Source organism: Eleginops maclovinus, chromosome 24 (genome assembly GCF_036324505.1).
Source record: "Eleginops maclovinus isolate JMC-PN-2008 ecotype Puerto Natales chromosome 24, JC_Emac_rtc_rv5, whole genome shotgun sequence".
NCBI classification, from domain to species: Eukaryota; Metazoa; Chordata; class Actinopteri; order Perciformes; family Eleginopidae; genus Eleginops; species Eleginops maclovinus.
This window is the reverse complement of record NC_086372.1, coordinates 4,514,823-4,533,514: the sequence shown is the minus strand read 5'-3', so window position 1 is coordinate 4,533,514 and position 18,692 is coordinate 4,514,823. Positions and strand designations below refer to the sequence as shown.

The window sequence follows — 18,692 nt, the reverse complement described above, 5'->3', positions numbered from 1 at the left end:
ATTGAATTTGATATGTACATTACCATACCTTATACTGAGTGAAAGCAGACGATGGAAGTTAAACAAAAGGACAGCTTAACGTAAGCTACGCTATTCCTTTGGAAAAGTGGGTTGCGTAACGGCAACCGCAAGTCACTGCAGCAGCTATACTGTAGGAGTTTGAAACAAGTCGGCACACGTGGAGAAATCTTGATTACAAGGTCAGTGAAGGCATCACGGGGAATTTGTGGCATAATAGCACACGGATGCGTGAGTCTAACAATGCAGAAGCAAAGATGTGAGGATGGGGAGGCAGTTTTTCTCTGTTTCATTTTGTCTGGGAATGAAGTTTTCCCTCCCCAGGACTTCAGTTAGAAGGAGGTCCTACCTGTGGCTGTGTGTGCTTTCACTTGTCTTTGAACTTTCTGTAGTCTGTTTGCTTTTAGTCATTTATTCATGCGGTTGCAGCCATACTGTGTGTGTGTGTGTGTGTGTGTGTGTGTGTGTGTGTGTGTGTGTGTGTGTGTGTGTGTGTGTGTGTGTGTGTGTGTGTGTGTGTGTGTGTGTGTGTGTGTGTGTGTGTGTGTGTGTGTGTGTGTGTGTGTGTGTGTGTGTGTGTGTGTGTGTGTGTGTGTGTGTGTGTGTGTGTGTGTGTGTGTGTGTGTGTGTGTGTGTGTGTGTGTGTGTGTGTGTGTGTGCGCGCGGGAATTTATACTCCAAGATTGCGATCCAATTCTCATTTAGCTGAAACTCCTTAGGGTTGGCCCTTAATCTGTGTTATCAGAACTACTAACACACACACACACACACACACACGCACACACACACACACACACAGGATCTCCCTATTAAAGACAGGCTGCCTTTCACATGACATCTCAAAGGAAATATTTACTCAAGCAACAGGGAGCATAGCTCCTAAGCTGAATATACATAAGGGGTGTTTAAAGTAATGAAGTTATTAGTTATTGCGTAATTGCATGCTTTGTGTAAAAAAGCAAAAAAATGCCACATTTTTAATTCTCACTGTATTCTCACTGAAGTTGCAGATCACGATTTTTATACTCTTTCACATTTGAGTGAACAGAGAGCCTCGCTTTCACTTTCACCATGTGCTACATTCCTCTAAGGACTTTGGGTGTAGACAGTGCTTATTTGCCACCTTGTATTGCACACCTTTTGCTCAGTTTACACCTCATTAGCTAATGAACTTCCATGATGTCATGTAACTTCCTGTCTGGCTCCTCTCAACATCAAGCTGCGCAGACATGTAACTAATGAAGACTAAGTGGAAACACCTGTGGAGGTGCGAGGATGCAGTTTGGGATGGAAATCATTTATTTACACAACTGACCGCATCTGTCAGCCAACAGGGGGAGCCACCAACATTATCAAGGCACCCCATAGTACTGTAGCTACAGTTACAAATATGGAGAGTCTGTGCACACATCTTAGGCTATTAGTGCACATTGTTAGACATATCTTCAAGTCAGAATGCACACTTCAGTGTTTGTGCGTACGACCTACGATCCATGTAGATAATATGTAGAAAATGTTCAATCGAATGTAGAACGTCAGACTTCAGAGGATGCATTTAGCTTAGAAGGATATTTATTTGGCTTCTCAATTATGGCTTTTCTTTTGAGTTTGGACCCCATATTTAGATTCCCCTAAATAAACGCATCAAACAGCTCTCTGAACTAAACTTTTCTTCTATTTTGAACTACTGCAACAACACATTACTGCCTCAGAAGACTCATAAACACACTCATCAAAATGTGTGTGTGTGTGTGTGTGTGTGTGTGTCCATGCACTCGGTGAAAGACATCAGCTCTGAATGATGGTCATTTGAGCAGCTTGCACATCGATATAGATGAGATTCACAGTGTGTGAGGAGCGAGAGACGGAGCGCTCTGGGAGAGAGACCTAAAAGGCTTTTATTGGGTTTGTTAGACAATTCTGGGAAGGGAAACACAATAGCCGGCCATATAGGAATAGCTGTCAGGAAATTTAGTGTCTGAGTGTGTGGTGAGACAGACGGAGAGGGAGTATGGCAGAGGGGAACAGAAATCTGTGTCTTTTTCCAGGATTTCATGTTTTTTTCCTGTAATATTCAAAAAACAGTCGCTCATGCATCACTGTTGCCAGCTTAGGTATATTGTCATGACGTCAACAGGTATTCTGAGAAGCTTCGGGCACTTTAGAGACTAAACAAATAATTGAATATTCCCAAAAATGGACCGCAGATTCATGAAAATGATTTAGTCAGAGCCAAAGACTGTTTAAAAAGTGATTCACTTTCAGATCCATTTTTCTTCTCATCTTGATGCTTTAATTTGCGATGTGTGTGTGTGTGTGTGTGTGTGTGTGTGTGTGTGTGTGTGTGTGTGTGTGTGTGTGTGTGTGTGTGCGTGTGCGTGTGCGCGTGCGCGTGTGTGTTCATCCTGATGCATTCAACACATGAGTTTTCCGCAACTGTAAGAAATTCTCTCCTGGCAGCCATGCAATACAACACCTTTCAGCACCGGTTTGAATGGCAAACAAAAGCTGTGTGTGTGTGTGTGTGTGTGTGTGTGTTGGTGCAGATTTTGATCAGGAGGACAAAGGCAGTGAGTGCCACAGAGAGGAAGATAAAGTCTCCCTGACAGCCCCTTTCTGTTCTGTTACTTCCCAGAGATTGTACACACAAACACAGAAGGCACGAGGATTCCTTCTTCTGGTTTCTTCGGGAAAAATCTGGATCCATGTTCAGTTTTTCCTTTAGCTCTCACTAGTCTAGTCTTGAACAATAGATACATTTACAAGGGCCTCCATACAATCTCAAATACATGCGGTCTAGCTCTTAATATGTAGGATGTCTTCTCCAATGGGAGGCCTGACAGCATCTGTCTCAACCAATGAGTGATGTTTAAGCTGTGAGCCGTTTTCCAAAACAGTGCAATACGGGTTTTGGCAATGCTTACTTTTTTGCTTCCAAGTTACAGACCAATTATCTCACAAACTGGAATGCCACATCTCTTATTCCCAGAGATCTTCCTCCTGGGATCTGCTTCCAGACTACACCACACTATTTTCAATATTCCCCTTACAGCAGTAATTATCGCCAAGAAGACGGTCCTTTCGCCCTGGAAATCTTAAAATCTCCTAAATTCCCACAGTGGAAGAATCCTCTACTAGATTGTGTTTTTCCTAACATATTTCTGCCTCTCTTAACCATTAAATAGCTGTCTTCAAATCAACCTCTTCCACAGTCATCCATACATTAAGTAATAATATAACCATTAACATAAGACCTGGGACCGGCATCCTCTTCTTCTGCTTTGTGATTTTATTCCTGTTGAAAAGCACAGATTTCCGGCATAACAGACTCTGAAAATGTAACAAAGATTAACAGGAAGTGTGTGTGTGTGTGTGTGTGTATATAAGCTCCCCTGCAGCCTTGAAGGATTAGCGCTTATAGCTTATGGATACATGTTGTATATTTGATTTACTTACGTGTAACAAGTACGTGTTATTTCCAAACATATATTGTACTTTTTTTCCCCTGAACTCTTTTTAACCATGTCGGGATTATTGGGGAGTCTCTAGAGATATCGTGTGGTCTGGCTAATGAAGAGCAGAATGTATGAATGTATTTACTGCTGTAAATCAGCTTTATATAAACAGGTAGAGGCTTAATCTCCATCCTTTACCGTCTCTAGTTTTCTAAACAGGACAGTAAGAGACTTTCTGAGCAAACCTTAAGTGATGCATCGCCGACTTTTATTGGAGCTCCCTTCATCTCAGCTTTATTGTTCTTCTTGAAATGACTCTTATATCAAGGCTTTTATGGTGTAAGCATCGAGTTTAAAGAAACAGGAAAGGAGAGCTGCTGTAATCCCCAGCGATATAGTCTTAAACGCGGAGAAGTAAAACTTTTTAAGTTCTCCAAACATGGATCTGCTGAACAGAGACGTGCGATTTCACATGGTTTCCAGATTTAGAGTCGTATGAAGATAAAAAGTAAACATTTCTCTCTTCTGGCTTATCCTCTGTGATCTGAAGTCCACGCCTGTCGAGAATCCTTAACCTCCGCCCTTCTGGAGAAAAATGAAATGTAGCAGAGATGAATACCAACTGTTTATTCCAAGCACATAACAGTCATAGTGATGCCATCTGATATTTTGGCTCTGTTTGTTCTCGTGATAGTTTATGTCTGCATGACTCCCTCATTATATTATAGTATATGAAGGATGACAGATTAAGATCTCTCTCAATATTCGGAAAGCTCTCCACATTCAGCGTGGATTAAATGGGGCGTGTTTTCACTGGAAACTAATTGCAAAGAAGGGAGGAAGAGGAACGGAAAAGAGGAAGAGCAGAGGTCAGCATTCCTGTAGGTCACAGTCCGAGAACACAGAGTTTAAACAACAATTATAATGGAAAAATAATTAACTTCAAAATGGAGCTTCTTAGGGAGGGATTATGGATTGTAAATCATTTTGGAAAGCATATGATGTCCTATACAACACTTTATAAGATAAGGCCCTCGTGAATACTACTTCATTGTTTTTCCTACACCTCCGTACTGAACCAAATGTGTCTGAGCCTGTAGAAACAAATATGTATACTCTCTCGTGTTGGTTCTAACTGTTCTGTTTTGCTGAGATTTATTGTTATTTGATTCCCTTTTCGCCCGATGTTAGTGCGATTATTCACAGACAGAAGGAGCAACGATGGAAAGCGTCAAATCCAAATTCCTCAGAGCTCCTTTGGCACTTCTTCTGTTCACAAGTGTTCAAATAAAGCAGCACACAGGGTTTGAATTATGCGCTGCTTATTGGTGGATGTGATAGTGGAAATTTAGAATTCCTCTTTTATATAACTATACCTCGCTGTGCAGTAAGAACTTCTTAACTTTCTGTTTCATTATCAGCCTTTTCATGATGTTTTCCTCATACAGCGACATGAGAGCCACAACAGGAAGTGGTTGATTTCTGATTTATTGATGAGGCTCCTCTTCTTTAATTACCATGCAGCTTTGCTTGAATAATGCACCTAATGCACTTGCATCTCAGCAGTCAACATTTTCCCTGCTGCCGTTAAGAGGTTTTTGCTGGATCAATATAGACAAAGTTCTGCGTCCTCTGTCCCAAACAGCATTTTCCTTTTGTTCTGATTATTTCTGTGGATTTCTCTCAATTTATGAACATACAGGAGAGAAAACATCCTCCTCTTTGTGCCTCGCTCTGCCTCCACATGTACGACCTGGTAAACATCCTCCTCCGTTCCCCAGGAATGTCCTACAGCGCTTATATTCTTGATGAGAAAGAGTGTGTGTATGTGTGTGTGTCTGTGTGTGTGTCTGTGTGTGTGTGTGTGTGTGATCCTGCAACCCACGATAAGCCTGGACAGCTCTCTCCTGTCAGAACCGTGTATGTGTGTGTGTGCGGTAAATGGTGTGTTCAGTCAGAGATCTCACCTAGCTTTTGTGTCTACATTCCTATTCCACCACAAGCACACACAAACACACACACACACACACACACACACACACACACACACACACACACACACACACACACACACACACTGGGGTTGCACAATATATCGATTCGATTCAGCATTGACTCAACATCATGTTGACTCAAAGGTGCTTCGTTACTTCTGGTGCGATTTTTAATTATTGCAGTATACTGTATATCAGAGATGATGTTAGATTTCCACTTCAGTCCCATGATGACTAGATTTACTGTAGATGGAGTAAGACAAGGTGTGTCATATATACTGAAGAAGTTGAGATGTAATAGAATTATATCCCATGATGCCTTTTATATGACTTCTACAGAACCTCTCTTTAAGGCCAAAAAAGAAACAATTTAAGGGGAATTAAAATGCTATTTTCTGATGAGATAACCAATAAAACCCAGTTTTTGGGGCATTTAGGAAATAAATCAACACACCGCATGTTCAGGGGATACTGTGTTGTGTTTCAGCTTGCTACATAAGTTCTTGTAGATAATGACAGTCCTCCATTATCTCAAACTGTTCCATTTAAATTGTGCTCACTGGACCGGATAATTAACTTTGGGAAACTATACAGGTTAGGGTAGATACCTCTTCCTCCTTTTGAAGCTGTTTTGCCACAGAGTTATGGTGCTTTTTATTGTAATTTAATACATCCAGTTGTACATCTAGCTGGAATAGTAATAACTCTGAGCACCATAAATATTATTATTTGTTTTCTATTGACTTGTTTTTCATCAAACCAATGGAGGCTGCAGCACATCTACTGTACAGCCTGTGTAGTTAATGGACCTGAAAGAGCACATGACTGGGCCGGAAAGTTAGTTCCAATCAATCTCAATAATGCTGCCAAAACACGGGTGACCTACACTCAGCACGGTTCCTGAACTCATCCTGTGGAGACATGGTCAGCGCTTTTCTTGTTCCTCCCTCTGGGATAATAAAGTTAAAGGTTAAGGCTCAAATCCTGCTTCTTTATGACCTCCATATATTTAGCAAATTACCGCACAAAGTTTAAGAGTTTAAGACGCTCCAAGATACAACTAGCCTTTTGGATGTAGCACGCAAACACATTTAAGATCATCAGGAAGAACAGTGTGTACGAACACGTCTTGTACCGTGAAGAAGATTAGTATCCAATCCAATCCCCACTGCTTACCGAGCCATAGCCTGGGAGGGCTTTCCATCGACGTATAAGTGGGTCATTAGGTTGGAGGAGAGGTCAAGCTGCGGTCCGCGCATACAAAGCACAAGATGGGACTCCGGCTGGATCAATACATAAGTGTTGATCGATGCAATCCTCTACAGAGTCCAACATCATGCTGCCCTCTGTGTTTCATCAAAGCTCACCTTCTATACTACCATATCTTCCTTACAAGCGGGGGAAGAGAAGTACTCAGGTCATTTAATGGTAAAGGGATTACTACGTTAATTACTCTAGTACAATTAAGTCCTACATACAAAATCTCACCAGAGTGCAAAAGTATTATCAGAACTCTTTATGTTAAAGAATTAGCAGCGTGTATCACTCACCCTATTTTATACCCATCATCCCCTCTAGTGTCTGAGTCGTAATGGACAAACCTTTTCTTGGTATTGTGCATGCTGTGCAGCGGCCTCCCTCGTCTCCCCGAAATGCATTAAACATGGGATGTGTTTCAGAGTGATGAATGGAGATGTGAGGAGAGAAGGGATCCAGAGATCTCTTTATTCGGCTCTGTGATCCTACAATGATGTGGTAATAGGGATCTGTGTACGAGATACATGGCGTGTGTGTGTGTGTGTGTGTGTGGGGGGGGGTTATTGATCGAAGAGCAGACTTCAACATGTAGGTGTTTCGTCCAATTGTCAAACTGTGTCCTTGAGAAAGGGTACACACACACACACACACACACACACACACACACACACACACACACACACATGGCAAAGTTGATGATTTGGTCATAGTAAACCGGAGCAGATGAATCACCCACTGAGTTTGGTTTTGACGCCACGTCACAATAATTGATATTTCTTTCGCCCTGGTTTGATGTAAGGATTCTTCATGTGCTGTATAACCTTCTACAACCCCACACACACACACACACACACAAACACACACACCCACACACAGACACACACACACACACGGTTGTTTTGTGATGAATGGCAATTTTTGGTGTGTAAATGGATGACGGTTGATGTTGATTATTCCCTCTAAATATTGTAACAGAGGGAAATTTTCCCCCATTTTGGAAACAATCAAGTTTTGTCTTTATTTATTTGATTCATTTTAACATTCAGACCGACTCAATAGATATATTTTTTAAACTAACTTTTATCTTAATAAATGATAAAACAGACAATTTAATTTAGGTTTATTTAAAGTGACACAAATTCTAAGATATCCCTTAAAATCAAGGATGTAATAATAATAATAATAATCAAACCTAAACATTGACTGTAGCTGCGTGAGAAATATACTAACAGTTCCCATGTTTATATAATTGATAGTGAATACCGTCCAGTTTAAAATCCATGCAGGAAACTGCTCCAAAGGGCTTTCAAGAGAAACATCTCTGCCTCCAGCTACGTTTTCTAGAGCAACCTCACACAGGTTAGGATCCTGACAACCTTGCTGCATCTTGAGTGAGTGCTAGGAATACTTTGCATGCAACGACGCTTTCACCGAAATACGTGGTTTAAAGAAATCCATTTATTCCTGTGCTTAAAACATATTAGGACTGCATATCTCTTCTGTAGGCGGTTTCCAGACGTGTTTATTTTCGCCGTATTTCACTTGGGAGTACAGACGTGGCGAAAAAGAACGATAAGGAGAGGCCTATGAATATTTATGGGTGACAAAGGGTCAGGGGGAGAGGAAGTTGTACATGGAAAGCGATCAGAGGAAGGTAGAGGTAGATTATGTTTGAGGGGGAGAGCAGAGGAAATAGAAGCAAGGGAGTGGATAAACAGACAAATGGAGACATGTCAATATTTATGAGTAGTTAAACTTTAGAGGGGTAGGAAAAACATTGTTGGTCCGACATGCATTTTCAGTTCTTCCATCTTCACTATTTTATGTGTAGCAGCAGTTTTCTCTCGCTGTCACTGCAGGACCACCTACTGTAGCTTATCATTCAAAAACACAAAGAGACTCCTTTTATGAAGAGGTGGACATGTACTGAGAAATAAGACTTCAAAGCACCCCTGGGAATATAATAAATAGCGCATATATTCCCGTCGGCATGTCAAAAGGAAGCCTCAAACTAATGCCATTCTTTCATCTGTATTAGTCTTTCATGTTCATCAGTGATTCATAATTTAACACGGGACATCAACACATCTACTCACGATATCGCCCTTATAACTATTTATGGCCTACTTTGCTCACAGTAATGTTCTTGCCGTGGTGCTACATAAATAAGGCAGTGAGATCAGGTTTGTTTAACAGCATCTGAAACCTTTCGCCTTGTGTCTTCCGATGACAAATTCTAATTGAACTGTCCGATGTCACCGGGAGAAGTATTACGTATTTTATGCTGGATTTTTCCTTTTACTCAGCACTCACGCCCTTCTCTTTATTGATCCTCAGAAAGCCACCACCAGGATGTTCTGTAGCATGGTCTCATAAAGACAGTGTGACAGAGTGCACTTCGGTAAACAGCCGGCAGCAACATCAACCAAACGGCTCAATCAATGCGTGTTTTCCCTCCAAAATAAGATTTCAAAGGATTCCTGCTCTGATGAAGTGAGTTTTCTCAGGAAAATGCACCTCACTGTAGTACATGTCCTTCAGATAACCACGTTACCATTGATGGTTACAAAAACAAAGGAAAAGAAAATTGAAGGCAGACGGAATAATTGATGAGAAAATATGTATGGTAGAAAAATAATCAAATCCTATATAGGCTAGGAAGTCAAGTTTGTGCAAACCTCCATTTTTAAAAAACTTCTCCTGTAAGATAACATCCCTTGCAAGAAATGGGCTTTACACAATTCTGACTTTCTTATGACAAAGTGTTGGATTTCTGCTGCAGCACCTCTTTTTTCCCCCTCTGTCTGAAACCAGAGCCCAGTCTGCTCTGGTTGGTAAACGAGTGTTTTTCCTTTGGTATATTTTGATGCTGATACTTAGATTTTGAATGCAGGACTGTTGCTTTAAAAAAAGAAATATTTCTACAATTTAATTTTTCTACTTTTTCATGAAACTTGTTCCAGCACTGGATCACACGAGCGCTCATAAGGGTTCGCAGCCAATGTCCCAAAGCTGTGGTCTTATCCAATCAGAGTTTAGCGTGCAGTTAGCGAGCAGGACGGACGGAGCGTGGGAATGCTGCGCCTGTTTCTAATGTCCTGCTACCAGGGAGATTATCTATGGAGAAGCTCTCAGAAGTCTGTGGTTCTGGGATCCCATATTTCTAATTAATATAGACATGATTTATGTTTAAATAAACAGCCCACAATATATACGCATGACTTCTTGGTTTAGCTAAAAAGGCAAATTCTCTATTGTTAAAAGCAGCACCCTCTAAATAGGGTTGGAAGAAGTACTCAGACTTTTTAAGACTACTTATTGTGAGTACTGATCCAAATCCTATTTATTTTAAATGACTGGATTTGAATTGTTGCTGCATCTATGTGTTTATAACTGCTGCTAAATATCTTACCCTATAATAATATATCACACTGTATTCATATTTAAGTATTAGCTTTTAACCTTAATCTGTAAAATGCCATTTGTTTAAATACATATAATTAGAGTTAGGAGGACAAAATTGGTTCCACAAGGAAGTGTAGAAGTATAAAGTAGCATAAAATAGTACGAGTACCTCAGAATCGTAGTCCAGAACTTGAGTGAAAGTACTTAAATCCTCTGCTCATGAGGATGCTTTAGAATTACTTAAACTATAAAACATGCAAACATAGACTGTCCTTCTTCAGAGCTTCTGTGACTTCCCTGATTTCTGCGGTTTGGTTTGGAACGGAGACATGCCTTGCAATCAATATTATCCCTTCAGCCCCAGTGTGGTCACTAAAGCATCAGCAGGGAGACCGCAGTCACATCCGCCCGCCATCAGTCTCTGAAGAAGACAAGTGCTGTCTGTCAGCAGACTGTAGATCCTGCTTCTTTTTTTCAGAAAAAAAAAAAAGGGAGGATGAGAATGCCAGCGCTAAGCCAACAGGATTAGCTCGACTGAAACTGTGGTTGAAGAGGGAAGACATTGTTCTAAAAGATTGTTTTTGTGTGATTCCCCTTAAGAGTTTGTCCCCAAATCGTGCCATCTGTAGATCTGAGTGTGTGTGTGTGTGTGTGTGTGCATATCCTACAGCAAGTCATGACAAGACACACGGTTGGCTTCCATACAAAAATGAACAGTCTTTGTAAACACACACCCATATTCACAAATTGTCCACAGAGCGAGAAAGCCTTCTTAGAAAGTCGCATTGTTTTTCGCTGAGTCTGTGTCATGGTTTGGCCTTTCACATATATGTTTATTTAGTGCGGTTTATAGAACAGAAAGGGGGGTGAGAAAGGGGAGTTTCTTAGAGCTCATAGTTTGCTGGCGCTGCTCCAGCCGTGAGCTCATTGCTTTTCACAAAGAGCTGTGACTCAGGATCACATTCAGCAGATACCTTGATGCAATTCCCTAGGAGATGGGCTGTCATCGCTCGTTAAACTGTGAGAAAAGACTTGCTGAGGCCACAAGGGGACACACTCACAGGAAATTGACACTGTGAGTGGTAAAACACGGTTGCTACAGAGTTAGCATAGCATGTGTCATTCTTATTAGTGTATAGTACAATATATGCCGGCCTGACACTTGCAAAATGAAGGAAAAGGTTAGAAGACAAATCAACACTGATCAATGAATAATTTTGTTAGGATTATGATTAAAATGGAGTGAGCTTTACAGCAAATGAAGGGCACTTGACATTTCCAGCTGATTATAATGAACAGACAGACCTCAGAGTGGAGTAAGTGTGTCTCAAAGAGAGTCAGGACAATAACATCCGTGTGACAGAAGGAAAAGTTCAAGATTGTTGTGAAAAAGCCACGTTTTTTCAGTTGTTCTTGTTTCCCACATTTTGTGCAAACTGGTCTCTGGTGTGCTTTTGTTCTACGCTTACTTCGGTTTAAAGTATGAGTTTCAATTGTTATATTTCAAGGTCAGTCTCAGGTTTCATGGTTAATGTCCACTCCTGCTTCATTTCTCCCCTGAATAAACATTAAACACACTATCTTTGCCCCGCAGTTCTGGTGTTTACAACAGGAAATAGTAATGATTAAAGTTACAAGCATTTGGAGACACCTGTGTGGCAGTTTAACAATATCATAAATATGTATCCTATTTAAAATATCACTAATACAGCAGAAGAGCAGCTGGTTTGTTGCAGAGCATTTGATTTATTTATTGCATTCAAGAGGTCCAACTATATTTGAACAATTACAACAAAGCAGCACTAAAAGCACATGGATATTTTGGGCTATGTATTCCCTCGTTTGTTTCACAGATTTAGCAAGTGCTTCCATGCAATGTATTAGACCCTGCTCTGAGAAGCTGTTCCTCAAGAGAGAGAAGAAGAAGAAGATATGGGATGGCAGATTCTCAGGGTTGCTATCCCTAGCTAGCATTAGCAGGAGCTGGTGCAGGAGAGCGGATAGGAACCAGTACACTTGATATCAGTGGGCTCAAACTACAGTGAGAGGTCGTTTTTATGATCGACACTGACGCCTTGTTCGTTTCCATTTGCATGTTAGTGTCATTTGACAGGTTAACATTTGATCTGATGACTAAATTTGATTTTAAAAAATGCTGTAGGATCCCAGCTAGGTGCCTCTTGTGTCCCTGTATTTGAAACTAGATATTATTAAAATATTTTCTCTGGTAAAACTGGTTTAAAACATAAAGGTACGTGTAGGCAGAGTTACAGGAAACCGCTTCTTGACTCATTTGTTTCTCTGCTGTCACCACGCCACAACACACACACACACACACACACACACCTTTGACCTTTTCAACTTTGTGTGTTTCTCCAGACTCAGCTGTGTTCTGTTTTTGTACTGTAGCGATAGCGTTCTTCTAAGATCAGATATAAAAACTACTGCTGCAAAACACACTGCTGTCACTCACTTGGGAAGGAGTCATCATTTATTTCTTAAGCCATCTCTGTGGTTGCATATTATTGGCATAAACAACAGCCAGACAGATGTGGAACTAGTCGTTGTAATGGATACAGAATCCCTGGTTTCTGAGTTGCAGGTTTGCACATGCTTCTGTTTATATTTCAGATTGTGGTCAATGATTACACTCAGGTTACTTAGGGAAGATACTGCGACAAACATATCCATTGATGAAGCAAATTGTGTTTGTATCGCCCAAATTCACAATGGCAAATATGCCTCTGAGCTTTTACAAGTTGAGCCTTGCAGCAGACAAGGAAACCCCTCAATAATGAAGAAACTGAGCAATAAGAAACCTGGTTTTATCTGGATTTAGATAAAAATGTGTCTCTATAATCTCTCTATTTTTACATCTGTTCTTAAGAAAATATAACTCCCATCTCCCTGTCAATGTCCTGCTTTGCTGTAAACGTATATACACCCAAAGAAAGCACCTCATGGCTGGACTCTGCACAGTATCACTGTGAGGAGCTTCCTTAAAACCACAAACCGCTGTAGCATAAACTAAACCTGATCCTGGCATTGAGTCATAACGTTTAGAAACTATAACCTTCACGGACACACTGGCGATATAAAGGAACTGTACAGTATATATTTTTCCAACCAAAACAGAGATCCTATCCAGAATCGACTCCACTTTCACACCTTTAAATCTCCCTCTTTGGAGTCATAACGTGAAGGTTAGTTGACTTCAAAGCTCCCATGACTGCTCAAGCTGCACAGAATACTAGACCAACCAGTTTTTTATTTCTTCTCCTTTATCTCGACGCCTTGGGATAAACGCATATTTCCTCCTTTTAAGTTGGAACATTTCAACTGGCGCGTTGTGTCTGAACATGCTGTTTCAGAGTATTGCTTAGCCGTAGAAAAGTGACTCAGCAAAGATGCAGTGATCAAAGCTCGCATGGATTGATGGTGAACGCCTGGTTTGGATTCCACTGCTGTTGTTGTTCGTTTTTACTGTAACGTTTCTGCTTCTGCTTCGGAACAACCGACACAACATGCTGACTAACACCGGGCTGGTGTGTTGTGTTCTTTCAAAACAGTGACACCACCTTGGAAACAAGTGGAGTTAACTCACATGTCCACACAGACATTTGTAGTTTCCCGGCTGTCATCTGAACCTTCGTACTGAGGACATTTCTTTAACTTTTGAGTCATAGAGTTTGTCACAGTCTTACTTTTAGTTATAGCCCAAAAAATAGAATAAATGTTATTATTTTCACACAGATTTTATGTCCAGAGACAGTGAGTAATAGTGGGCATTTACAGTGAGGCAACCCTTCCTCAAGAGTTTCTGTTCCAATTTACCAAAGGGAAAATCCCTCCCCGCCTCATCCATCCATTCTCCTTCTCTCTTTCTTTCTTTGCCAGTATTTTTCCTTATACATGAGGCATGAGAGTTGTATTGATGTTACAGTGAGAATCGCTGTGGTTTGCACAGGAAGTGGTTGTATGGCGAAAGGAGGGTAAAGAGAAACCGTCAACAGTCGTCTCTCTGATTCATGGGGTATTACTCAACAGTTCGTTAGGCTTGAATTAGGACGAGTAAGTTTCAGTGGGTGGACGAGAACATGTCGAGACACTTGAATGTTCCCCTTAAGTAGATTTCCTCAATTATTTGATGTCACATTTTCTGCCTCTCCTTGTTTTGACTAGTTATTCTAGAACTATTGTACCAAAAAACAAACATCCAACAACTAGCATCAAATAGGCAGTCACTGTTTGGCTTGTTTGGTTAAAAATAAAAAGGCCAAAAATCGACCTGGCCCTTTGTGGCACATATTTGAGGGGGCGTACAGAACAGATTCCGCAGAAGATTTCTGAAAGGTTGGGGAAAACTAGAAAGTCCAAATGTCCCTCTGAGTCAGAATTAGCATAGTGACTAATCTAAAAACTTTTACAAGTATCTAATTTGGTCAACAACATCACCTTTTCTTTGATTTGATGCACAATAACTTGTGGGAATCCTCCCCTGGCCATGGTCCTGACAAAACAGCTGTTCTTTTTTACAGATATTAGTGGTCTTGGTCGGGACCCAAAGGGCAAATCCTTCCTTGGGAAAATAAATGATGCTGAAAGTCCCTTAAGGTTCCTGGAAGGTAATTTCGTAATGTTGGAGCTATCAAATAATGAATAAATGCAGTAAAAGTACAATAATTCACTCTGAGTAGTAGTGTGGTATAAAGACCACCTGAAATACATCATATTGGTTTAGATTTGGGGTGATGTTTCTCTATAAAACATCAGAAAGTCCTTTATTATACATTTAATGTGTTGCAAAATGCCTCTCTCAAGGTTGAAGAGGAGCAAAACCTTTCACTTTCAATAGCTGAATAACCTTTGTTAAATTCAGATTACCAGAGTAAAATCCCTCTGCTCTTACTGATAACCGTTTAAGTACCTTTGAGCAAAGCGGCTAAATATCTGTTTGCTTTAACGCTTACAGAGCAGCGGCAGAAATCGGAGCTGAAGTCTAAATAATTACAACTTTCCCTCCAGGATCTGAAGGGTCAAATCATGCAGTTGTTTAAAACTCCTGTCTCTCTTACCCTTCCCCCGTTTCTCCTCCAAACGTCTGCTGATATCAGAGCAGCAGGGTGGCCTCGAGTGTCCTTCAGCAGGTCGCTGATTGCTACCAGCTCCAGGGTTTCAATTCTGTAACTGACTGTGAGGCACAGGAAAACAGCGTTTAGCAGGAGCATCACTCACGTGTCCTTTATCACCTCCCCCGACTCTGCAGCTTTTGAAGCGGTAGACCATGTTTGAAAACCTGAGGCGTAAATGTGTGCAAGTTAGTTGAGAAGCAAACATGGTCAACATAACTCAGGCAAAAAATCACTAATTAGTGCATTTTTGCTATTTTGAATGCTCCCTAGATACACCACTCCTTAGCCGTCAAGAAACTCAGATATGGGGAAACACGAAACAGATGCTGAACCTCTTTTCCTCACAATATTCCCTCCTCTTGCATTCCAGCTGTTATCGTTTCACATCTGGGGACCAATAAAAGGTCTGCTATTCCCCTCTATATATTTTACAACCTGACATTTCTCAGTATATTTTTAGCAATGTCTCTTTAACTTTACACACAAGTAGACTAAACCTGGCCCATCATTTAAGGCTAACATCTGTTTGTTTTGTTAGCATAATAGCTTAAATGCATTGAATTTATGTTTGGGTTTCTTCCCAAAGTTACCTCTTACCTCACACTCTAATATAATGTCGTTAAGTAATGATGTGTGTCTTGACTTTGGAAGTAATGACTGTTAACTTCCAGAGAAAAAGTATTAGCAATACCTGAATGACATATTGTGGCTTAGCTTAGCTCCTCCTGTGAAAAACTCACACCTGACTTTTCATATCTTCAGCTCAAAGAAGTCTTTCACGGTATAAATCTTCCATAAAGCTCGACACTGGTCTATCAAACCCCCGGCTGTACTTGTATTTTGATGAGAGGAGAGAGCAGCCTTTCCAAAAGGACAGAGCGGTCGTCATCCCTTAATTGTATGGTTTCAAATATCTTTATAATGTGACTGTACGTGATTTCTGTGAAAAAGCCTTGAGGATTAATGAGGCCGTTTTAAAAGCTCTTACCAGAAGAATGTCCTTTCGTTAGAGCCAGGGTGAGCATTAGTTCATTTTTAAATGGAGTTGGTCTGGAAAAGCACAGCAACGAGGGGTTTGTTACTCGCTTCCGTACAGACCTGACTCAGTGGTGATGTTGGTCTAAATGGATTGTGACTAAAAATCGGCAAGCGTTGAATAACTTGGGAAATATTTATTTTGAAAACCCTTCATTGTTTGGATCTAGACTGAAACACAAAGCAGACGACCTCTCCTCTAGTCTTGCCTAATTTTGAAAGATTGAAAGACTACAAGTTTATGTTAGCACTGATAAAACAATGTACTGTATAATCTGGTTGAATCCAGCTAGAGTCAGCAGCTTATCTGCATCTTGTTCTGGCTTCCTCTAAAGCTGCATCATGACCTCCAGATCAAAGCTGTGACCCAGTGTCATCTCCAGATCATCTGCTGATGACTGTTGAGAGAAGATCAGGTGAACTCTCTCTTAGTTGTGATAGAAATGGTTTTCAAAAGTATTCACTTCCTTTAGCATTTTTGTTGAGAACTAGCAAAAGTTCTAGCAGACCTAAAGCTACAAAATAACTAAGTATGGCAAGACATTGACTATTTTTCCCACTAATTAGCATGTCTTTCTCACAACTAGAGAGGACACGCATTTACAAAGAGGGGAAACTATTATTCACTAACAACTTTCTATGTTATGTGACGGGAATAACAAGGCGTTAACCGACTAGTTTGACTCATAAGTCTGCTTCTGACATGACTTAGAAGCATTCTTTAACCCAAATTATTCTCGGAACAATGCACTTGTTGTCATCCCACATGATATTTAAACTGCTTGCATCATCCAGCTTCTGTCCCTAATGGTACGCTGATGACACTCAACTCTGTATCATCTGTAAACACACTTTCTATGTTTGCAAAAACTTGGAAGACGAGGCCCAAAAAGGCTAGAAACTCCAAACCAAAACCTTGAGCCCCCCAAGCATTAAGTACTTCATTTCAAATATCTATTTGAATGTTTAATGAGTCCCCAGAGCTACAGTACGAGTCAGCCTCCTGTGCCACTCACTATCTGTGATCTGCAGAGTAGCGTACTCACATTCAACCTGAACTCACATCCAACTCCTTCCTTCCTGTGACCTACACATTACACACAGCGTTATCTAATTAAACAGACAGGGTTGATTAATCATCTAATCAATTACACGGGATAAATCCTGTTACGGCAGTCTGGTCGGGTAGCTGGATGCAATTGTTTATTGGTTGGACATTAATTGACATAAAGCAAGGAGGATAAATTGGGAATTAGGGGGAATTAAAGGGGGAAATGACATTCTTGTCGATATGAAATCAAATGACGTGTGCTTTTGAGAGTTTGGTGATGGAATATGACTCAACTCTTTGGTCCTTTTTACGCTACGAGGTTTAATTGAGGCGGAGTGATTTTAGTATAGAGGTATTAATGGAGTTTTTCATCTGGACTTTGATCAGCTGTTTAGTATAAGCTTGGCGTTTAAGTCCTATCTCATTTAAGGAACATGTTATCATTCATTCGGTTTGCAGCCAGTTTGGTTAGCTTGCCCTGGAAGTAGATGCCAAGTTTCTATTCAAATTACTTTTCATTTCATCATCGTTTTGACTCGTGATTAGGCCAGAGAAATGCGGTGAAATACAGTGTATAAAACTGGATGAAAATGTCACGTAAGTGTTTTTTGTCATGTATTATTTTGAGGAAGGTTAGGTCAGATATGTGTGAAGGAATGAGGAGGGTGTTTTTAGACATTGCAGTCACATGTTCCAGGTATGTCAACCTTCAGACATTTCCATTGCATTTTGCTTTTATCGATACATCATCTTTTCAACCTCAGCCACGCATTTCGTCTGGGCCAGACGCTAGTGATGGCATACTGATAAATATTCACACCAACACACACGCTCAGTGGTTGCCAAGCGGCTCTCTGGGCACTATTGTTGAAAGGGGGAGAGAGAGGTTGGCATATAAATGAGCTGTGGCATTTAATGACTCCAATCCTGAATCATTACTACTGATGAATTAGATTATGTCACATTCACCGGCTAATGGTGGGAGGAGAGGAGACAAGGACATGTTGCAAGAGGAGAGAAGGAAGGGATGGCGAGAAAACACATGGCGCTAAAATCATTCAACAGTTAAATCTGCAAAGCTCAGGACTATATGTAGTAGTGTGGCTTGTGACATATCCCCGATGATTGATTCTTATTTCTATAAGTCAACCAATTGAATCTTTGCACTCAGGAGACGATGAGGTGAAAGTGAAAACACAAAAACATATTTCCAAAGTCTCTTGAAATTGTTTTTCAGTGAAAATTGGATTTAACTGCTCACGCATTCTCAAAAGTAGAATCATTTTTATTGACCTGCACTTTCAAAATCAAAACAAAAAGGCTAAACTGTGTCAAATGAAAGCTG

General features: G+C 40.6%; 1 protein-coding gene across 3 annotated transcripts in view; it reads left to right on the top strand.

The window, feature by feature from the left end:
- nid2a (nidogen 2a (osteonidogen)) overlaps nucleotides 1-18,692 on the top strand; it is a 70,063-nt gene that overhangs the window by 3,053 nt on the left and 48,318 nt on the right. The gene's annotated exons all lie outside the window — the stretch shown is intronic.